Source organism: Nyctereutes procyonoides, unplaced genomic scaffold, assembly GCF_905146905.1.
Source record: "Nyctereutes procyonoides isolate TBG_1078 unplaced genomic scaffold, NYPRO_anot_genome, whole genome shotgun sequence".
NCBI classification, from domain to species: domain Eukaryota; kingdom Metazoa; phylum Chordata; class Mammalia; order Carnivora; family Canidae; genus Nyctereutes; species Nyctereutes procyonoides.
Genome location: NW_026575131.1, coordinates 31,111,021 through 31,126,819, shown reverse-complemented (window position 1 = coordinate 31,126,819; position 15,799 = coordinate 31,111,021). Strand labels below are relative to the sequence as shown.

Genomic DNA, 15,799 nt, shown 5'->3' with positions numbered 1-15,799 from the left:
ATCTCCCCTGTTACAGAGGAGAGGGATGGGGACTCCTGCTTGGTCATACTGATCCCAGGTTAAGCTAATAGCTTGGCATCACTATGACTTCAGTCAGGGAGAAAAGCTGTGGCCAAGTATGCAGGCCTTCATGAAGCATTTGCCATTTAGTTATTGGCTCATTAGCTTGGACATAAGAAAGGATTTCTAGAAAGAAGATAGCATCATTGTGTGCTATTCTTCCTCTGGGGTGCTTTTGGAAACAACAGCTGTGATCAGAAAAGTAAATATTTTTCAGGGAAGAGGGATGGTTGCTCTGGATTGATACCAACAGCCAGGGTCCGGGAAGCTGCAGACGACAGGATCAAACCTTCAGGTACATAAGCCATTTCTGGACTATTGCCACAGCTCGCCTTTGTGGTGGTTGTCTGCCTGGTTTCCAGGGAGCCTTCAATTAGGCTACTGAGCTGAGCTGATTTAGACCTGTGCACTGCATTGGCTCCATTACCAGTAACACAAATAAGTCTTTAGTTACAGGGGGAAGGCACAGAGAGTATGTTTGAGGGCTTCACTTCATGAAAACACCCCTTTTTTTTTCAGAACGCCAGTTTCCTATGTATAGGACCTAACTCGAATGTCCAAGTAACATTAACATTAATACAGTATATCAAGAAAGCCTCAATATACTGAACCGGGCACACTTGCTTCAATACCAAAAAGCCTCAAGTCAGTGTACCTCTCCCAAGAGGGCAACTTCCCTAATTGCTTTTCCTCTACCCCTGTTTCAATTGGAGCTGGAGTGCACAACAGGGCCCATGACCCTCACTCAACCAGCACAGAACACATCTGTTCAGTTGCTTACTGTGCTCCCAGCACTTAGCACTGTTCAAATAAATATGTGAAGAATAAACAAAGGTAGGGAAAAATCCCATCCCATCAGAGTACAGAAATTCTGAAATGCATGATCACTCTATAATGCCCATCTCTATAGAAAGAGGAATAAAATCAACTTTCATGGAGATACTCTTATGCAGCAGGCACCATGTCACTGAATGTCCTCAGCATCCCTGAAAAGTATGGGCTTTTGACCAATATTTCATGGACCCTCTTACCACTTCCAATGGAGATACCATCACTCACACAAATGCTATGGTGGGGATTCACTGAGATAGAGTATATATATATAAAGTCTTTATCCAGCCTACGATGTGATACGTAAGTGTTCCGTAGATGGCAACTATAGGGATTATTATTGCTTGTCCTGTTACAGATGAAGAAATAGAGATTGAGTAGGTTGCAGTGATAAATCCAAGATACAAAATGTGCCACAATTGGGATTTGGACCAAATGTGTCTAGTTCTTTCTCTATTTACAGGAAGGAATAAGAACAGTATACTGGTTCCACCTCCCTCTGTTCTTTGCCCTCTTAGCTTTAACCCCAGGAAATCCAGATCTACCTCAAGATTCCTACAAATTCTACTCTGAGTGCTTCAGAGAGGATCAGAAAATGGATTACATACCTATTTTATTTTCTATGCTAGGTCTCTATGATATGATATAAAGATAATTCTTTATATGACCGAATACAGATCTCTTCCTCTAAAAAGTCCTTCCTATACTGAATGGATGTTCTGATAGTTAAGCCAATTTCTACTTCCCAGGTAAAGATACTTCGGATCTTCAAGGCATTTGGTGGGCCCCATTCTCTGGGTGGTGAGCAGAGCCTGACCTAGAATGGAATATAGCATTACCCCTTCCACGGGTCACAAACATACAGCCAAAGGTCTTCAAAATGTATGGGCAGCCTTGGAAAATAAAATCATTTCAAGGCATGTGATTAACAAGCCAGAAAGGCCAAGGTACTTGACAAAAAGGATGAGGCATTTCAGAAAGATAAGTCAAGATACATTTATGAGCTGAATGCATCCCTCAGCTTGCTTAGCTGTGCTACTTGGTTCATAAACCAGGATTAAGTCAATTTTCATTTCAACTTTTTCTTTCACCTTTAAGCAACCCCTAAGGTTTCCAGAGAATTTTGTTTGACCTTTAGCTAAAGTTCAACCTCTACCAAGTTACCAATTTTGGATGGTCCCTGGGTGATCACTTAAGACAGATTTCACTATAATTCAAGGAAAGGATAATCCCTGGCCCAAGAGTTCACAAAGGAAGGAGTCTCAGTGGTCTCAGGGAGGGCAGGAGTTATGGATTCAGTCCTGCTAATGAATTTTAGTGATATTCTCATTGTGTGTTATTGATCAGTGAAGTCGGCCTGGATGCCTTTGCTGGCCATTGAACCCAGGGTGTTTCTTTACCTTCCTCTGCTCCCAAATGAGGATTCTCCCCATGCTTTCTTGAAAGCTAAACCCTAGGAAAAAGATGCAGTCCACGATAGGGGGTCCTTTGGGAGTTGTCACTTACTTCCAAAGGTTATGATAGGAATAAGCCCATCAATGGACTTTGCTGCCCAAACCAAGTGGGATATCTTTAGTATAAGCACATGTGCTCCAGATCTGCCTATGTCTCATACCCAGCTTTCAGACACATCCTAGCAACACTTGAAGAGGCAATGTAGAGGGGAATAATGGAGAGAAAATCAGCCTTTTCCAATTTGTAGTGAAGAATAGGACTGTAAAGTTGTTTACTTCTCACATATCCTGACTTATTTTGTCTACCAGTCCTGCCTGATTCCTAAAGAAGTATATAAAAGTCTTTCACTATGCCTATATATTTAATCAGAGGAGTTTTTTCCTCAAATTTTTGTTTATGTAGTCAGCTCCTGGATTGTTGTGTGCATATCATGAAGACAGAGTTGCTCCTGTCCACAGAAGTGAAAACAGAGCCCCCACCCCTGCCTGTTTGCATGAAAGTCAATTCATTCCTATCTGCAGTCTCTACATTCATTAAATAAAGAGAAATTCAATGTCCATCTCATTCATGAATCAGAACAGAATGCGTAAGTCGTTTCTCTAACTTCCCAAACACTTGGAGAACATATGGGCGCCTCTCAATATCTCAGTGGCCTGGAAACATGCTCATTTTAGAGGAAGGTCTCATAGCTTTCTGCAGACAGTTCAACACCATGATGCCTCGGATTCAGCTTCCTGCATTCTTTCTTATTGATTGGCATACCTCAGGCTATTAGGTTTATGAACTAAATGATAATTTTTTTTGGGTGGGGGACGAGTATACAAGGAGATAAATGTTTCACAAATAGACTCAAAGCTTGCAGGCAGGAGACATGCAGTGATTTACAAAGTATTTCTCTTTCTGCCATTTTTTCCCCCAGGACAAAGTAATTATTGCTACCATCCTCTGAAAACAGAGATGCTTGTTTTCTGGGCAGGCTTGGAGTCTAGCCAAGGCAGTGTGAAGACTTCTGGAATTTCAACACACCTGCTGGGGTGCTGGACTGTGTGAGCTCCTCCTGCTGATGCACCTGATCTGCCTGGAGAGTCAGCCCACAGCCTCTCCCTTCCTCATGGGGACCACTATGGCAGCCCTGGGTGTTTGAGAGCACGGGGCTTGTTTACAGCTACTGCCTCTTCCAACTGGCTTCCTGGCCTTGGTCAAACCCCAATCCTGGAAAACTCAGAGAAAGTGGTGCCCCCAACCTTCAAACTCTCTCCCTCCCCCAACTCACCCACCTGTACTGCAGATAATAGTGTCCTGATAGAAGTACCTGCCCCTCCATAGCCTTCTTTCTCTGTCCTCATGCAACACTTTCTGACATTCCCATTGTCCTGCCAGAGTTTCTCAAACTCAGACATTATTAACATTTTCAGACTTGGTTAATTTCTCAGTTGTGGGAGGTGGTTTTGAGCATTTTAGAATGTTTAGCAGCATCCTTGGTCTCTACCTATCCACTAGCTAGCATACCCCTCCTTACCACTTGTGACATCCAGAAATGTCTCCATACATTGCCAAATGTCCCCTGGGCATAAAATTACCCCAGTTAAAACTAGTGCCTTGCCACAAATGAGAACTAATGGGAGAAACTGAGAACTTCCCCACCCCCATAAGGAGCCCAAAGGGATTCCATCATTATCAAATCTCAGGTCTGGTTTGCGAGACCTCACTGCTGAGGAATCTCAATGGTCCAGAGACCCACAAACAGGATGTAGGGAGAAGGTCTGGGGAGGGCAGTAGGGGTGAGTTGAGAGAGAATGGATTCTTGGCCAAAACCTGGTATAAGAACAGCTGGACTGACCTGGTTCTCCCTAAAGATCTAGAGCCATATCATTTAGAAAACATTTCAAGTACATACTATGTATTTTACCCAATCGATCAAGAAACTTGATAGATTTTTTTCCCCTTCTCTCCCTCTCCACATTCACTCTTCTAGTTTTTGCCACTATCTTCCTTCCCCTGGGTTCTTCCAGAGCCTTCCTGCAAGTCAGGTTTGATCATTATCCATCCTCGCCCCCCCCCCCGCCCCTGCAGGTGCTTGGGCTTTCTGAAATGCAAGGCAGATCAGGCCAGCCAGCCATCGGCTTACTTCCTCAGCTTTCTAACCTTTCAAGATAAAATCCAAACTCCTTAACAAGGACTACGAAGCCACGCATTTCATTACCTCTGTCCCTGCATTACCTGCTACTCCATGTCCCCACTCTCTTGGACCTCTCATGGGACACATTCCTCTCTGTAGGGACACAGGTGGTTATAGGTAGTAGAGTCATGACCTTCAAGAATGCAGAATCTCATAGTGATTGTTTAGTTTCAATATCCCTTTATCCTTGTGTTCTCTCCAGGAACATGCTGAGTTTGGTGTTCCTTTGTCCCTCACATTGCTCTAAGGCTTGACAATCTCCCATTTTGTACCAGAAAAGAACAGGCCTCAGGCTCAAACAACAGCATCCAGGTGAAATTTAATAACACCATTTTATTTTTTCATTATATTTACTTTTATAGTTGCTTTCTATTTATAGCACATTGTACTACTTTTCTGTTACAAGAATGTTATAATCTTGCTTTTCTCCATGACTGTTTTCAGGTGAGAAAGGAAGTTGATTTGAAGAAGCATCAATGGCAGTAGAAGTGGTTCCTAGATACGGCAGAGACTGTGATTAATGATTGATATTTGGGAAATGAGGAGTTGTTTGAATTTGGGCCTTGCTCTTTCATATCCCAGTCTTGCCTATCCCTCAGACAGGCTCAGAACAGGGAGAAGGCAGGGGCAGGAAGAACTGGATTGCTTCTTGTAATTATTCATGTGCCCTTTGGAATTTGATGTAGTTGTCACCTCACCAAAATCTGAGTCAATGACCTACCCATGTGTACTGCTAGCACCCTGGACAGCACTCAAAGGCTCTGACATGGCACCCCTGAGCTCTGGGTCTACATCTCTTATGTTCACTGTGGTTTCCAGGGTCTGGTACAAAGGTTGGCAGAGACAAGATGCCAAATAAATATACCTTGGTTGGAGGAAGGAAATGGAGAGCATTTTCAGCCAACTCTGGGCCTCACCAAGAGAAAGGCAAAATGAGGTGACCAGATAATCCATGTCAGTGAGGATGTTAATCTACTTCCCTGGATGACAAATACAGAAGACTTGATGATGTAAATTACTCCTCGTACAACTTCCATTTCCCCCTCCATTTTGAGCATCAGAATTTGACCTCCACTGGCCACTGAAACACTCTTGTGGCTTGGCTCAGTTGGATCTTGTAGATTCAACTTGTAGGGGAGCACAGCCAAGAACACACAGAAACCAACAAGACATAAGCTTGTGTGTCCCTAGTCTTGTTTTCTACTGGAGCTTTACCTTTACAAATCTGTAGTACTTGAAGGTATGGATTGTAACAATTCCTTTTTCCTACTGACAAAATCTGATACTTAGCCTCGAGCACTTTCTTGCCAAGGAGAGAACTGTGTCAGACTTGTGACGTGTGATAAAATACTACAGTAACGTGGAATAATGCTTTGAAATGTTGCCAGGGTGAGCATGCATGCAGAATGATTGAAATCGCCTGCAAATACAAATGGTAGCTCTGTGGCTCATCTGTAAGGAAAACTGAGATATTCTTTTCCCTCCTTTGCAATTTGCACTGCCTCTTGTTGGAAACTATGGAGATTACCCCACTGAAAGTAACTGCCATGTTTACTCCATGCACAATTTTTACTAATAAATACAATATCCCCATGTAGTCATCCATCTTCTGAGGTTCCCAGGATACCCTAAGCTGTTCCATAGTTGCTGGTTTGAATGTCTCATTGAAGTAATCGCGTACCCAAATCCAAAAGCTCGTTGCAGAATAGTGTGGAGGTCATTTGTGCAGTGCTGAGAATGACATCCACTTTGTCCACCTTAGATATTAAGACTGCATAACTGAAGGGGATTTAGTCCCCACTATCCCCCAACCACCATACATAATGGGAATTATCAGGGGATTGAGCTGTGTTAATTAGAAGAGCCACAAATGTGGGGCTTTTACTATATAGCAGACATTTTTCTCTCTTTCAGGTAAATAGCATACTATATAAGGAATAGAATTATCCTCATTTTGCTGTTGAGAAAAATGAGGCTCAGAAAGGATAATGCATTCAAGGTCTCACAGACATTAAGTGTCCCAGCCAGGACTGAGCTCCAGGTCTGTGGGATTCCAAAGCTTGATATTTTTTTTTCCCATGATGAACAATGTTGAACTAAAGCCAGAACCCTTCCTTCCATGACTTGTGGTCAAACCTTCACTATCTATGGGCTTTGAACATGATTTGTTGGTTGTCACGAACTCATAACTAGCAAGATACATGAACCAATGGGAGGATACTTACTCATGAAGAGTCAGTAGCATAATGAGAAATTTCTCAAGCCCAAAAGATGACCCAGTAGTTGAAGAAGAAAATTCAAGCCTATTTCAAAGGCATCTGCCTCTTTATGAAAAGTGAAACCCCATTTTTATTTTCTGCAAAGGCACAGTAAGAGAATTAATTTACTATATACTGATTACTTCCCTTATTCTAAGATAATAATAGTTATCATGGATTAGGTACTTTCTACATGACAGAAATCACATGAAACCTCTGCACAAATGATAATATAATCCTTGCAACCCAGTAATAGAGGCACTACCATTACCCCCATTGGACAGGTGTGAGAACCGAGGTTCAGAGATTATGTATCTTACCAGGGTCAGTCAACTCAGTTGGGATACAAACCCAGGTTTTCTCATGGCCAATAGGAGTCATTTACATAAAAGTGGGGCATTTTGCCTCGATGGAACCATTTTAGCATCTATGGTTGTCAGTCACCTCCACAGGGCTTCCTGAAAATACAGACACTGTATCCATGACTGAAAGTACTTTCCTTCCCACCTTACTGCCACTCTAGGCTCCAGGCAACTGGTCTTCTTTCAGGTGTTGAAATGGCTCCCTGGTACCCCAAAGCCTAGGAACTTGCTGCCCTTCAACTGGCTGCTGTTCTACCTTCAGAACTCAGTTCCAGGGCCATCTGTTGAGAGAAGCCTTGCCTGAACCCCAGACTTAGTAGCCTCCTTCATCCCAGATTGACCCTTTCCTTCAGAGCACTTCTCTGGGTTGGTCCATATTTGTTCAGCTGGATCAGTGCCTGGGTCTCCCACTAGACTCACATTTGTATTCCCAATACTCAGCCTTAGGTCTGGCTCAAAGGAGCCTCTCAAAACCTGTTGGTGGAAAAATTGGCATTGTGACCTACTAAGCACGACTGCTTTCCTTTGTTGATAAGGTGCAAGAAGGGAGGATGGTAAGCCAATGTACGGAGGCTAGATCTCCTCTCTGTTTAACAAGTCACGTCTCAGAATCATGTGCTTTGCTGAGTTAATTTTTATGTTTTTTCCCTCATCTCCAAACAACAAGTCATCTTGCAGATCAATGCCTGAGACTAAAGAGACTTATGGAATGTTAAGATTATGCACATAAATGTACCAACTATGACAGCCACGCTAAGAAGAATAGTAATATTGTGTCGAGCGATAGTTTATCAACCTTTGCCACTTACAAAATTCACAGCCAATTTAATTAAAAATATAACAGCTCTGAAAGCTGCTAAAATGAGTATGACAACAATCAATCATTTTGTAATAGTGTTGAAGATCCATTAGGGACGTTGAACTGGATGCCAACTTTTTTTTAAGCCCAGATAGTAGGGGCATTTCATTCTGCACAATTAATGTCACTGCATTAAAATATTGACTATCTATAAAGAAGAAAATACCAAACATCTTTATAACCCACATTTTTTATGGGCAAAACTTGCTTAGAAAGGTGCTTTGAATTTATTTGTTATAAGCTGCACATTTCACATTCAGAAAATTAAAATGGTTTTCTACTGACTAACTCATTTAATCATTTAGTTGATTTAATGAAAAACACTATGCATTTTTCTCTTTCTCCTGCTAAGATTAATACTTTCTGTTCATTAGCAATCAAATATTGCAGGAAGGTTTACATCTTATTCTCACTTAACTTGCTGCCTTTTATTTCAAAAAATCCTAATAGAATTTAAATAGTATCTTTTAAATCACTTGGAAATTTTTCTCTTCATAACTCACTTTGTCTTGTGGAAGACACAGTGCTAGCTGTGACACTGAGACATTCATCCCCAACTTCCTTTTCCAGTCTTTATTTCCTCGGGGAAAGAGAGAAGCATATAAAAATATATATGTAATATATATTAATATATATTTATATATTTATATTTATGTATATATATAGATAGAGATGATATAGATACAGAGATTTATAGATATAGATATAGAGGACAGGGAGTGGAGACTTCCAAAAAAGTTATGAATCTGGCTTCCAGTGCCTCTAATTCATGTAATACGTCAGCAACGTTGTAGCATCCTTTAAGATTCTGATTAGAGGGGTCCTTTGATTTATTAGTGGGGTTTTATGAGAAACCTGGGAGAATGAGCCTATTAAAAATGTTAACCATAAGCATCTGGCTTTCATTTAATAAAGAGTTGAAGCCACTGGGCACAAGTGAATGGGCGCAAGCATGGCACACTTTTTCCATCACTCACGGAGGTTCCCCCTGCAAAAGCCACATCCTCACAGCTGTGCCCTCTGCAGGTACAGCCTCATCTCTGCTTTCCACTGTGATTTTTGGGTGTGTATAAATGAACAGGTAAATTCCACTTGAAATACCTACAAGGGCAGTTTCTACAATAGAAATTTTTTTTTTGACTGGGATGGTTACAAAAGAGTATAATCTATTTAAATTACTGAATAATAGAATCAGTAGTGTAAAAGCACCATGCCAAGTTTTTCATTGCTTCCATGCAAAAAAAAAAAAAAAAAAAAAAAAAGAAAGAAAGAAAGAAAAAAGTTTGTTGATCCCCAAATGTTTGGTAGGAGGAAATAACAAAAGACAGATGATGGTGCTTTGTACTGACTGTAGATACAGTGCTTTAAAGACCCGGAGTGCCTGGGTGTAAAAATATAAGCACTGAATTGGGTATGCTAAAAAGGTGAGAACAAAGGGCAGTTGGGCAGTAAGGAAATGATGCATTTTAAGATGATACTCAGTGAGCCAGCTAAGTATAGGAGCAGGCATATCCCTACCTTCTACTCTCATTTTGGGATGTTTTCTGCTTTTCTTGTGTGCATGCATGCATACATGTGTGTGTAAGTGAATTCACCTGTCTTCCTCACTGTGTTATATATTACTGATGGATTTTGGGAGATGGTTACGATAATTTTCTTTTCCATTTTATAGCTGGGAAAACTGAAATGCAAGGGCATAGGTATACTTTGACTCTAGCGTAGTGATCTTTCCTTCTAGCACTTCTAAAAGGATAATTGTTTTATCATCTGTGCAATTATTAAATGCTGGTCACTACTCTAGACTGTAAGACCCACGGGAGGCAAAGTAGCAGGTGTCCATCAATGCAGCCCCAGCACTAACTTGTTTGGTAGATGCTTTATAAACTTCTTTTGAATGATTTTCCTAGGTCATTACCATTGGAGCATTAGCAAAGCAGGATTAAACTCCGAGTCACCCTTCTATTTGTGACTTCCTATTCACCCTGTGACTCTGTTCACATACCAGCCCCTCAGGAGAGCATTTCTGAGCTTCCTCCCCTACTTTTTCTGGGTTCCATTAATGCTTTATACCCATCCCTCTGTGTATTGTACATGTAGCTTTCCTTCTTGTGATGGAACTTTCTCTCTTCTAAGAGACTATTATATTCCTTATGATTGGGATGGAATTGATTGTATTTCTACCTGTCTCTATTCAGGGACTCAGGATCTAGATCTGGTCACTCAGAGAACTCTATCCCTCTGGCCATGGTTCCTGGCTCATCAATGGCATGTAACTCGTTGGGCCAGAGTTCTCTGTGCAAATTTTTTCTAAGCATTGTTGGGAAAAACAATCTTCTGCTTAAACTAATAGGATATATGCCTCAAGATGCCGGTATTCACATTACCTTCCATAGAAAGAAGCTACCTGAAAGAAGTAAAGAAACACAAAGCCCTTGGAGACACTGCTTGTGCCCCCAGATCCAGTCATGCCTGAATTAACTCTACCATTAAACTTTTCAGTTACATGAGTAAATCAATTCTTCCTCCTTCCTTTCAAGCAGTTTGATTGCTGACCATGGCTTTTGACTCATTTCTGTATCCCTAGAGGGCAGGTCCTGCCCTCAGTAAAAGCCTGTTGAATGATAAACCAACATACTTCTTAGGGCAATGACATTTCCACAAGACATTTTCAGGTGTTTGGGGAATAAGACTATCAACAAAAGCTATTTCAGGGGGCTTTGTATCTTTTGGATCAAATTCTCATAAAAGAAAGAAGAGAGAATACAGACACTCTGGATGTGGAGGTATCAAGGTCAATTGTAAAAGAGAAAGAGTAAGGCGCTCAGCCAGATAAGGAGGCTCTTACGGTAGCTTACAATAAGACAGTAGGAACTGTGCAGCCACACAATGGATTTCACATTTCTGCATTCCTACAGTGACTAGGTCTTAATCATTATGACAGTATGTCTGCGGCAAATGGAATTAACAATCCCACATGCTTTGGAAATGTTAAATTGTTAATAAGCCTCTTAGAGCTTTGCTTCTTCTTTGAGCTCTATGACTGGTTTTGAGCCACAGACATGTGTATTAAACCATCTCAATTTGAGCTGGTAATTGAGGGCCTCTCCAAGCCTGCCCAGAAGAGAATGTCTTCCACCGTGAGGAGGAACAGATGGTACTGATGTTTGATTTTCATTTTTAAATATGAGGCCTGGCCATATTTGGCAAAACAATTCAAGAAAATGTGATTTTCCAGCTATCTGAAAGGTGAAGGTTCTAGGTACACCCTCGTTGTGATCCAAAAATCTGAACTTGTGTTAAACTTATGGATCATTCATACCTGCATTTAAATCACAGATATACTACTGTTTTTTTGGCTGGAATACCTTGAACAGATAATTTAATATCCATGAGCCCTTGAGTTCTCATGGATAAGACCAGACTAGATGACCTCCTCACAGACATTTTGTGAAGATTAGATCAGATCACTGATGTTAAATGCTTAGCAAGAATCTGGTACATACTAAGAGCTCAATATACATTATCTATGATTGTGATGACAATGACCATGACTATTTCAAGCTTTTAAGCCAAACACTGCAAAGCTGAATGCCTTATTAGCCATGAATTAACATCTCACATGTATTTGTCGATCTGTCATCACTTTCTCCATATATTGCTCATACTAGCACCATGTCAAATTCCCTTTCCTTTATTTCAGAGGCTCTATCTTTTTTGTTTTCTAGGTCTGAAGTCCTGGGAAAATGGTATAGTATCTGAGTGAGGAGTTCCTCTGTCAAGCTCTGACAGCAACTCATGTGTTCCACATGACCGCACCATGCCTCTTTCGTACCACACTGTGACTGCCCATTTACTCATTTCTAGAATCTTCGTGATTAATTATAAAGGAGGCTTAGGGAGGTCAGGGACTGTATCTCCCCAGATCACCATTTTATTTCCCTTGCTTAACTTAGTGGCTAGCAGATAATAGGTGTTCAATATTTACTGAATAAACAAATGAAAATCATAAAGCTTTCCCCTGACCCCTTAAATATTTCACCTATATTACAGCTTTTGCATCTCATTTAAGGGTCCATCTGGGGACTCCAGAGTAAGAACCTCTATTTTAGATGATCATTAAAAACAAAGTAGGGAAATTTGCAGGTCAAATAAAGAAGCAGCTTTTCTTCATTACAGGCCGGAAAGAATGTGCAGATCAAGTGTTGGGCTCAAGAGAGGAAGGGCAAAGTTAGTGTCGACATATGTTACAGATGAAGGGAAGCTTTGTTCAAGTCCCTCATATGCCTTAGATAACCATGAGAGCCAAACCTTGCCCAATGTCACATAGGCTAGTGGCAGAGAGAACCAGAGACTCCCAGCTTCCAGACCAGCACTCACCAAACCCTCACCTCCCCACTTCCATGCTGCCTACCAGAAGAAGCATAGTGGTTGCAAGAATTCAGTGAAGGTCTCCTTGAGAACTTGGCCAGAGGATAATTTAAGGAAATGCAGAATTTACATGACCTTGGTGAAACTAAGGGATGGATCTTTACAGGAAAGATTTGATGCAAGTGGATAAAACCTTTGGTGTTAAGTTATTGTCTGCTGCCTCATTTGAAAGAGGGAAATCATTCTCTCTCTTTGTCCTTAATGGGGATGTAACTTCAGAGGAAAAAAGACCTGTTGCTCCAGAGCAAGCCCGATGAAGGCAGTGATCCTCTTTTGTTTCCCATTCAGGTTTCAATGCTCTTAGGGTTGGCCTGGTCCGGGTGGAATCCCCATGGGTGAGGTAGATACATAGCCCACAGGACTTCCCAATTGCATTTCACATTAACAGAACCGTTGATGAGCTTTTCAGTAGGGGACACAGTTTCAGAATCCATTAATCTCACCGCCACATATGCAGGATGTTTCGGATAAGCTCAGCCAGAGATTTGTGTCATTGTCATTGTTGTTTTTAAACTAGGAAAAAAGAAACCCACACTCCCCGTTCATGCCAGATGCTCTATCAGATAAATATCACACACAGTTTTTTAGAGAAATATTATGTGATTTGAGAACATCTGCAAATCTCTAGAACATACTGTTGTCAGAAGCTGACTTCAACTAAATATCACACATCAGACTTTCCTTCAAAGGTCTTGCACTAAATTTTGCCATTACAGTGCCAACGGCTGCTTCTGAAACAGTATCACACAGAATTAAAAATGTGCCAGCCCATTAGCATTACCACAACTTGATTTCAGAGGTACTCATGTTGTCGGTGACCTAGTTCATTCCTGTTTTAGGAATGACAAGCACAGAAGAGGTCTCCCCAGTTGCTACTTTGGTTTGCAGTGAGTGGTACCCATTCCAGATATCATTTGTTCTTATAGTCATTAGAGAAGCCACTGATATTTATGGGGGGGCGGGGTTGGGAAGACCAGGCACTATGTTGAGAACTCTGTACCCATGACCTGCAGGAATGTCCTTGAGAGCCTTGTGGGACAGCTACTCCTTTCCTGCATGGCAGGGCACTGAGGCCCGGTCTCCATGTGGCATGGGTGATGGAGCATTCATTGTGCGCTAGGCCCTCTGCTATATGTTTTATTTGTATCTCATCGCATCCCACCAAATCCTTTGAAGTCAACGCTGTCATAACCCCTGATTACAGTTGAAAAAACTGTGACACAGCTCCAACTCAGATCTAGTTTACTCCAAAACTCACACACACTGTTTCACTTGACAATATGTCCGAGGGTCCTTTTGTCGGGGAAGAGTAAGGTCTATGTAGTTATAGTTCCTCTCTGGATGACCTTGGGGAAGCACTAGCTAATCCTTCTGTGCTTAAGTTTCCTTACTTGTAAAATGGCATCATAATAGTAACTATCTCAGAAAGTGGAGAAAATGTGATCTAAAGCGCTCAGCACAGTATCTGGCACAGACACTTGCTAGTTGCTAGTATTGCTAATGACAATACCAATAACAGGTCTTATTATTTTTATATAAAATAATGCTACTTCAGAAAGTATACAGGGCTTAAAAAACAAACCAGAACAGGGTGCTGAGGGCGAGTTTAATTGTACATTAAAGACTAAGGTCAAAGAGATGCCCCAGCCATGCAGAACAGAGCTACATTCAATTAGAAATGGTGGCTGAAGACCCTCTCTTCCTCGGTGCTGCCTGTGGAGGTGGCAGCCATCTCCTACCCAGCATCATGGCCCCCCTCAGATCTCTGGTGAAGCCCAAGATTTTTCAAAAGAGGACCAAGAGGTTCATCTGGCACCGGTCAGACCGATACATCCAAATTAAGTGCAACTGGCAGAAACCCAGAGGCATTGGCAACAGGGTACACAGGAGATTCAAGTGCTAGATCTTGATGCCCATCATTAGTTACAGGAGCAAGAAGAAAACAAAGCACATGTTGCCCAGTGGCTTCCAAAGCTCCTATTCCATAGGTCAAGGAGCTTGAAGTGCTACTGAAATGCAACAATCTTACTTTGAAAGATTTCTCACAATGTCTTCTCCAGGAACCTCAAAGCCTATGTGGAAGGAACAGCCCAGCTGGACATCAGCATCGCCAATCCCAACGCCGGCTGCGCAGTGAAGAAAGTGAATAGACGACAGCTTATGTGCATGCCACATTTGTGTTAAGAAAACCATTAAACTACCATCTGGCTAAATAAATAAATAAAGGTGGTTCAAGGGCAAGCCTTCTCTTTTTAGCTCAAACAGGCTTAGGAACCTATCTCCTTTCTGGAAGTTGTGCATTGTTCAAGGGTTTGTATGGCACACAATGACCTTTTCTTCATTTCTGCTCTATTGGAATCTTTACCAAGTATCCTGCCCTATTGTCCTTGTATATGTTCTAGTCTGTGGCTGCAGGAAAGAGGTGGGGATGGGAGTATTGATTAGGAATGTGCACCTGCAACAAGACACAGTTACCACTAGTTTGCATTCAAGATAAAACTGTGTCTAGTGATTGCGTAGATGTTGCTGTGGGGGGCAGATGCGGTGTCTCCACTCTGTGCTCAACATGCACTGGGATGGATCTCATGCTCTCTTATGAGTGTCCAATATAAAGGAGACTAAAATCTAAATCCCTTTCCCTGGCTCTGCATGATGTGGCCCCAGCCTCTCTCTTTCTTTCCCCGACCAAGACTCACTCTCAAGTGTCTCTTGGACACATGGGGCTCCTTCTATCCTCAACCTTTTATACCAGCTCCTTTCCCTCTGCTTCTGTTTGACTTCTGTTCCTAGTGTTTTCAGCATGGCTCCTTCTCCTGCTGGCTCTTGGCTCAAAAGCCAGTCTTCCAAGAGAACTTCTGTGCAACTCCCTGAATGACTGCAGCTCTCTCTAGTCTTTTCCTCAGTATCCATTGTTACCAGAAATCATCTCATGTTTCTGTGAGTTTATTATCTGTCTCCCCCAAAATGAAAATTCCTTAAAGGCAGACCATGCCTGTTTTACTCATTGCAGATTATCTTGTGCCTGACACATCAGAAGTGCTCAGTAAATAGTTGTAGAATCAAAGAATGAAAGCCTGACAGAGCAGCCAATAGATGAGAAGTTAGGATATCTGTGTCTCCTTCTAGTTTACTCTTCCTCACCAGCCATCTGCCTTGATTTAGTCCAGTCCTGAATGAGTCTTGGATTTTGTCTGCTAACTAGGACCAATAATGCTTATCCTTTTCTTACAGAATTTCCTTGATGAGCAAGTGAAATTCATATGCAAGTGTCTATGAAAATACTTTATGAATTGTGATGATCAAGGATGCAAAATAGGTTTCAATTCCCATATCAACTCCTACTAGGCAGGGCTGTCTGAAGCCGGGG

General features: G+C 41.7%; 1 protein-coding gene across 8 annotated transcripts in view; it reads right to left on the bottom strand.

The window, feature by feature from the left end:
* FHIT (fragile histidine triad diadenosine triphosphatase) overlaps positions 1 to 15,799 on the bottom strand; it is a 1,388,110-nt gene that overhangs the window by 50,636 nt on the left and 1,321,675 nt on the right. The gene's annotated exons all lie outside the window — the stretch shown is intronic.